This window comes from Staurois parvus, unplaced genomic scaffold (genome assembly GCF_062004578.1).
Source record: "Staurois parvus isolate SC_StPar_1 unplaced genomic scaffold, SC_StPar_1.0 ptg000156l, whole genome shotgun sequence".
Lineage (NCBI taxonomy): Eukaryota > Metazoa > Chordata > Amphibia > Anura > Ranidae > Staurois > Staurois parvus.
The window spans coordinates 438,970-447,609 of NW_028317952.1; positions in this window are offsets into that span (position 1 = coordinate 438,970).

Genomic DNA, 8,640 nt, shown 5'->3' on the forward strand with positions numbered 1-8,640 from the left:
CAGCACCCTAGGGTGCCCACAGCTTCTCTCTCTCTCAACCCCTGTGCCTGCCTGCCTGCCTCCCCAAATAGTTTGAGGCCTACATTTGGGCCCCTATGCCTTTTGTACAATTTTATAATACAAGTTTATATTTATTAGGGGGCTTGGCTCGAGCCCAGAGAAGATGACAGCTTAGTCCTTGAAGCCTTGACACACGGAGGTAGAACGCGTAATCATAACAGGGAGAGACACCGCTGAGATGGGGAAAACGGATAGGAGATCCGCCACCCCACGTTCAAGATCTCCTTGCCAGAAAAGCAGTCCTGTCAACCGTAGTATTCCAGATTTATTCCGATCCCAGACCCCAGAACTCAATGAGGCCTACTCCTCTGCTGTTCCCTATCATCCGCTACACAAAGCGCATCCTGTGAAGAGCAAGAGTCCAGATGCAGCGCCCACAGCCTGCCATTATGAAGCTTCCCCTCTTACTATAGGAGATCTGAAAGCTGTAGCATCAGATATTAAAGAGACCCTTTCAGCAGCAATTGAAGCAGTGGAGGATAAAGTTATCGTGCAAGACCTTGCCATCCATGATATGCGCAAACTGGTAGATACACACGCTTCGCATCTCAGAGAGCTTGATAGTCACATCGAAGACCTGGACAACAGGGGAAGACGACATAATCTAAGGGTATGCGGTGTCCCTGAAACTACTGAATCGGGCCAACTCACTCAAACACTCTTAGCCATCTTTAATGATCTTTTGGAAGGACCACAGGAGTCTCCCATTGAGATCGAATGCCTCCATAGGGCTCTGCGTCCTAGAGGTAGAGACGCTGATCCCCCGAGAGATATTATTTGCTGCCTAGTCGACTCGCGACTGAAGGAAGAAATATTGCGCAGGGCACGAGATCGAAACCGCGTGATATACAATGGAGTAGAAATCAAATTATTCCAGGATCTCTCCCATCTCACCCTACAACGCAGAAAGGATTTATGCCCTTTATTGTATCTATTACGTTCCAGAGGTATAGCATACCGCTGGAGATTCCCGTTTGGCCTTTCAGCAACACACATGGGGCGATCTGCTCTCCTGAGATTCCCGGAAGATATCGCTCCATTCTGTGAGATCTTAGATATCCCAATAGTGGAAATACCCAACTGGTTCAGTGATTCCTATCTCCCCTCTCAGACGGATGAAGACCCAATGGAGGCCCAATCAGCTGAACACCCTGGAGGAGTAAGGCGCCGCAGTCCTTCTCACCACACCTCGTCTTCTGTTTGATGAAGGCTCACCACTGGAGACAGTCTGCCAGCTTCACCAGCTCATTGCAAGGCACGTCACGATTGACACTTCTCTTTTCCTCTTCTTCCCTCTACTCGTGCATCACTATCCCCTCATGCTATGGCTACTTTCACACCGGACCTGCTATAACACGTGATTTTCTTTTGAACTTGGGTTCCATTTCACCTTCAAAGGAAAACCTTCTGCCTGCCCTGGAATAGGACACTAGGGTATGTGTATCCCACTAGATTGTTCTAACTCCCAGGTATACTATTTGTTCATTATATGTTTACTCTGTTTTTGCATGTATATACTGAGAATATATTAACCTATGCTCTCTGCAGGCTGTATGGTAATAGTGCTAATAGAGCCGCAGTTCATGACCTTGCTGGCCCTGGAGTTTGCTTGTTTGGACAGTAATGGCCTACTGCATTGCACTTGTAGCCTCGGCTGAGACCAGAGTCTTTCTTTGTTTGAGATTCAGGGATATAGTCCGCTCAATTGCCTTGTCATGAGCCTGAACCACTGAACCTCACCAGTTCTTGCTATTGTTGTCCGTAGACAGGAAATGTGTCTGTTATTGAGCTCTTGAAGCTGAACTAATACGATTTATTAAGGCCTTCTTGCATTGCCCGTTTGGAACATACTCCATGGTCATTGAGCAATTCCAGAACGAGCCTTCTCACTCTTAGTCAATGTTTATATTATAGTTCTGTGATGCTGTTACTGTGTGACCACGCCATACCTTGATTGCCCACATTATTATAGATAACACACCTCTACATATAAATTTTCCTATCGGTGCTCCATTGTTAAAACTTGAATGCATCTCCCTATAAAAATTGGCCAACACCCACCCATCTCCGTGTGTCATTGCCACCTTCTGTTAAACCCTATCTCATACTCACTTTTCTGTCACGAGATACCTAATAGGTCCTGAACGGTCTTCCTGGGATTCTCCCGTGACCCCCCATAGAGGCCGCCTCTGGGTTCGACACATTTCCGGTTTTGTATTCCACATTCACCCACAATACATTCAGTACCTCACCAACACATATGCTTTTTTATACAGGACGGCGTAGCTGGATTACACTGTCCCCTGAGTTTTTTTTCTAGAGAGAAATTTTAGGAACACATACCATCACATTTGTATGAGTTTGTACTGTGAGCACCTAACACTTCTCACCTCTACTATTCTCTGAATTCTTGAATCTCCCTCTCTATCTGTTTCTCTTCTATTTCTATTCCCCCCCCCTTTTTTTTCCCCCCACCTTTCTCCCCTCGCATCCATTTGATACAATTATAGATCCTGAGTAATACCTTTTTTCCCATCCAATACGATGTCTACTATACACACAGCGTGTCGAACCCACCATATGCTTTCTGTGGCATCTTTTAATGCAAGAGGCCTAAATATACCTGAGAAACGCTTCCAACTCCTGACTTACATGAACATTTTGCGAGCAGATGTGCTCTTCATCCAAGAAACTCATTTTCGTGCTGATCATATCCCCAAGTTCTCTAATGTCAATTATCCAACAGTCTACCATTCAGTTAACACAGAGGTAAAAGCAAAGGTTGTGTCCATTTTGATCTCCAAAACACTCCTGCTTACAATTACTGAATCTCTTGAGGATCCGGGAGGGAAGGTTCCTCTTCATTAAAAGTACCCTCTACAACAAACAGCTTACCTTAGCCAACATTTACAGCCCCATACGGCTTTTTCCATAAAATCGCTAAGACACTGGCAACGTTCCAATCGGGCATCTTGATTTTTGGGGGCGATTTTAATGTAGCACTGAATCCTTTGGAGGACACTTCGACAGGCACTTCGTTGAAACCCTTCCGAGCACTTAAACAGATTAAAGTTGAACTGAATGACCTTCTTCTTCATGATACATGGCGTACCTTACACCCCTCGGACAAAGACTACACTTTTTTCTCACAAGCGTCATTCCAGAATCGACTATCTTTTTCTTTCACAAAAAGACTTACACACATTGAAATCAGCGTCTATTGAACCAATGATTCTGTCTGACCATCACCCGATTATGATGACCATACATCTGCCCGATGCCCCACCTAAGTCCAAAATGTGGAGATTAGATCCCTTTCTCCTCACGGATTCATCCGTAACCCTCCAAATTCGTGAATCGCTGACCAATTATTTTAAGGAAAATGCGTCTCCAGAAACGACTCCTCTTATACAATGGGAAGCTCACAAATGTGTGATACGGGGGCTTCTTCTTTCTATCACTGCTTCTCGAAAACGCATGGCTCAGGCATCTTTTACGTCCATACTTCAAAAAGTACATAAACTTGAATGCTCACATAAACGCTCTAAGGCCATAAACTATGAGACAGAACTTGATCAGGCACTCAAACAACTTAGAGACATAGTGGAAAAGAAAACCAAGAGTAACTTTATTCTTTCTCAGAAACTTTTTTATGAACATGGAAATAAGAGCGGCAAGTTTTCAGCCAGGGCCCTGCAATCTAAAAAAGTGGCCCGCACCATTCATCAACTTAACTCCAATTAAGGTCACTTACTTAAAACTTCGGCGGGTATTGCGGCTGAATTTGAGAAATACTATACTTCCCTTACAACCTACCCTTACCATCAAAACCGACAGGGGATACTAGACCACATGGAGGTCATTATCCAGACTTTTCTCGCCCAATATCTTCCTAAAGCCATTTCCCACTCACAGGCAAGAGAACTAGATGGAGCTCTGACACTGACAGAAGTACAACAAGCCATCACACAATTAAAACCAGGTAAAAGCCCGGGCCCAGATAGACTTATAACCATGTATTACAAATCCTTCATAGACATCCTAGCACACCCATTCCTAAAGGCCTTCAATTCACTTGACACCCCAGGACAATCCATGCAACACCTCTCTGAAGCTCACATTACGCTTATACCAAAAGAAAACAAAGACCTAACTTTGCCAGCGAACTACCGTCCCATCTCCCTCCTGAATGTCGACTTAAAGATTTTTGCCAAAATACTGGCCAATCGTTTACTTTGCATCATAGACCCCACTATCACTACTGATCAGGTGGGGCTTGTACCCGGTAGAGAGGCCAGAGACAATACGATCAGGGAAATAAATATACATCATTGGCTGACACAGAAGAAACAAACTGGCTTCTTCCTCTCCCTGAGAAGGCCTTCAACAGATTAGCATGGGACTACATGGACGCTGTGTTGGCTGACCTTGGGCTTCCTCCACGTCTTTTGAACTTTATCATATCCTTATATACAACACCTACGGCTAAAGTGAAAGTCAATGGCCTCCTTTCGGATGCTTTTTCAATAAGCAATGGGACCAGACAGGGCTGTCCATTATCCCCCCTACTATTCATTCTCACGTTGGAGCCTTTTTTGAACTGCATTAGACAGAATGATAACATCAAAGGAATTTTAATCAATGGCAAAATTCACAAATTAGCAGCCTTTGCTGATGATATCTTACTTTTCCTGACAGATCCACATATTACGCTACCTAACTTATTACACGATTTCCAATTATTTCAGTACTTAGCCAATTTTAAAATTAACTTTAATAAATCCCAAGCCCTCAATGTCTCCCTAACCCAAGATACGGTCAGACAGGTGAAAACAAACTTTCCTTTCGCATGGCAGTCTGAGGCCCTCACTTACTTAGGAATTCAGTTACCAACTCTCCTCTCAGAACTCTATGCCAAAAACTTTTTACCCATCCTATGTAGTATCACCAAAGATCTGCAGACATGGGACAAACCATTTTTCTCTTGGTTTGGCAGAGCAGCGATCCTCAAGATGAATGTGCTTCCTAGACTGCTGTACCTGATGCAAACGATCCCAATCAAACTGCCCAATTCCTTCTTTAAGTCATATAAAACATTGTGTACTTCTTTTCTATGGTGTGGCAAATGCCCCAGAATCAGTTTTGAACAACTTACCATGCCTAAGATGAGTGGAGGTATTGGACTGCCTGATATCGCCTGCTACTATAGAGCCTGTCACATGGCAAGAATAGTGGATTGGTCTACAAACCACAACTGTAAGGCTTGGATTAATTTGGAAGCTGCATTTTCGGGGACCCCGCTCACCACCTCCCCTTGGCTGAAATACTCCCACATTCCATCTGAGTTCAGGGAACACCTTCTTATAGGCCCCACTATATCGTGTTATCATCAATTAAGTCAGAAAACAGGTTTCTCTTCTATCCCTGGCCCACTCACTCCTATCAAATTGAACCCAGACTTCCCCCCTGGCATGTCTCGTGCCTTTCTCGCTGGGTCTAACCCCACAGACGACCTTAAGTTACATCAACTTTTTAAAGATGAGACGTTCTTATCTAGAGATCTCCTTTTAATCAAATGGCCATCCGCAACCTTGACGCCATGGATGTACAGACAACTCCACCACTTTATACATAGCTCCTCACATCGTAAAAATTATGCTAGGCCACTCACCCCATTTGAAAAACTTTGCTCAACAGACTGTCCCCAGAGACATCTTATCTCTAAGCTCTATATATGCCTCGAAAACACCATTGACCTTTCATCTAGGAAAGCTTGCAGGGCCTGGTGCTCTGACTTGCAATTCAACCTATCGCCAGAAAAGCATTTTCGCTAGTTACCGACCCGGCCTGTATGACTCTGAATTAGCTCATCCATCCATCCCACAGGGATCACTAGGCTCCCTCACATCAGACTCTTAGCCCCCTGGGGCTCCTGTCAGACTCCTCTACCCCTGTTGGAGATACCTAGTAGCTGCGACCTGGTACCGGAGCGCTCCAAGTCCATCCTCACCATCAGGGGCCCTGGTGAACATTGATGAAATTGATAGAGGTGCTGTCAGGCGGTCCGTTACAGTACCATTCGGCCATGACTGAGTCTGGAGGGAATCCTTCCCCCTTTGAAGTGATGTGTCAACATTTGTCCGCCCTGACGCAGGCAGTAACTGCCATGCAGGACAAATGCGCCCGATTGGAAGATTGGTTTAACACTTTAACTGTGTCCGGGGATCCCCCTCAGAGCCAGGCCTTAGCTGTTGACGCTGAGGTAAATTTTGGATCGCGAATAGGGGCTGCGGCTGCAGCTCCACCAGCCGAACCCAGCGTGCCCATGCCTGAACGTTTTTGGGGAGATCGAGCACGTTTTAGGACATTTAAAAATGCCTGTTACTTATATTTTGACTGACAACCTCGTTCGTTTACCACGGAGTCAGTCAAAGTAGGATTTGTAATTTCCTTGCTGCAAGACGAACCCCAGGATTGGGCCCTTAGACTAAGGGAAACGCAGGACCCCCAATTGAAGACTTTGGACGCAGGACCCCCAATGGGCGGTTTCGGCTGAAACCACCCTTTATGCCCTACGACAGGGTCGTCGAGCTGCGGAGGAATATGCCTCCGAGTTCAGGCGATGGATGGGGGACACACATTGGAACGACGCAGCCCTGCGTCACCAATTTCGGGTCGGACTCTCGGAGGGGCTTAAAGATGAGTTAGCCCGGGTTGGCCTCCCCGAGTCCCTAAAGGATCTTATCGACCTGGCGATACAAATTGATCGCATGTTACGGGAACGCTGGTCTGAGAGGACAGGTCAGGGTCAAGGAGCTACTTGGACACCCTCCAGGGGCACAGGTCACCCTGTTCCTGCTGATGTTCCACCAGCCGTTCCCACTGACACTTCTGAGCCTATGCAGCTGGGATTGGCTCGGCAGGCCCTCACCCCCCGAGGAACGCCAGAGAAGACGTTCCAGGAACCTGTGCTTTTACTGCGGGGAAGCTGGACATGCTGTGTGGAACTGCCCAGTAAAGACACGAAAGTCACTATCTACAGTTCCTTTGTCTCTGAGTAACATAAGTCAATCCAATTACTTAGCGGTACCCCTCTTGTTTCAGCTGCCGGAAAGAACCGTGGAGACCACTGCAATCATTGATTCGGGGGCCTGCAGTTGCTTCCTTGATCTTGGTTTTGCCCGCCAGCAGGGGATACCACTACAGGCCAGGAAATGGGGGCTTAATTTGTTCTTGGCTGATGGCTCTCAGATAAAATCAGGTTTAGTTGACCAAGAAACCCCTCTCATACTCACCACCATATTGGGCTCCCACCAGGAGTTGTTACATTTTGACGCTATTGCGTCACCCCTTTTTCCAGTGATTCTGGGGCTTCCATGGCTGCAGGCCCACAACCCCCAGATCAACTGGAAAACCGGGTCTCTTAGTTTTTCCTCTGACTATTGTCAGGAAAACTGCCATGCCTTGGGGTCCCAGGGCCCCCAAATCCTCTTATGTGCTGAGGAGGATGCTAGCTTAAGACAGGTTGTGCCAGCAGCATACCACAAGTATTTAGATGTGTTTAGTAAACGGGGGGCTGACACATTACCCCCACATCGACCATGTGATTGTCCCATCGATTTATTGCCAGGTTCTGAGATCCCTTTTGGTCGTATCTTTCCACTGTCTGAGAGAGAATTGGGGGTATTGAAGGAGTACATTGAGGAGAATCTCCAGAAGAGGTTCATCCGCCCTTCCACTTCACCGGCAGGGGCGGGTATTTTCTTTGTGGAGAAAAAAGACAGAACATTGAGGCCCTGTGTGGATTATAGGGAATTAAATCGGATAACCATTAAAAACCGCTACCCCCTACCGTTGGTTCCTGAGTTGTTTCAAAGCCTAAGGACAGCGGTCTGCTTCACGAAGCTGGATCTGCGTGGGGCATATAACTTGGTACGCATCCGGGAGGGGGATGAGTGGAAGACAGCCTTCCGTACTAGGTTTGGTCACTTTGAGTACCTGGTCATGCCTTTTGGACTATGCAATGCCCCGGCTACGTTTCAGCATTTTGTGAATGATGTGTTTAGAGATTTCTTGGACATTTTTATTATTGTCTACCTGGATGATATTCTGATTTTTTTTCCCATCCCCAGACATCCACAGAAGCCATGTAGTTAAGGTCCTGGAGCGACTGCGCTTGCACGGCCTATACGCCAAGGCCGAGAAGTGTAGTTTTGAGCAGCAGAGCATTTCCTTTCTGGGTTTGATCATCTCCACTGCGGGGATCGCAATGGATCCCCAAAAGGTCTCAGCAATCCTTGATTGGCCAGCTCCAACCGATAAAAAGGGCGTCCAAAGGTTTATTGGATTCGCCAACTTTTATCGAAAATTCATCAGGAACTTTTCAGGTCTGGTCTCCCCTATCATGCAGTTGACTAAGTCAGGAAGTCGCTTTAAATGGACATCAGGAGCTCAAGAAGCATTTGAGACCCTGAAGCGACTATTTACCACCGCTCCCATTCTGGGTCACCCGGATACGGCACTGCCCTTTGTACTAGAGGTAGACGCATCCGAGAACGCAGTAGGATCCATCTTGTCACA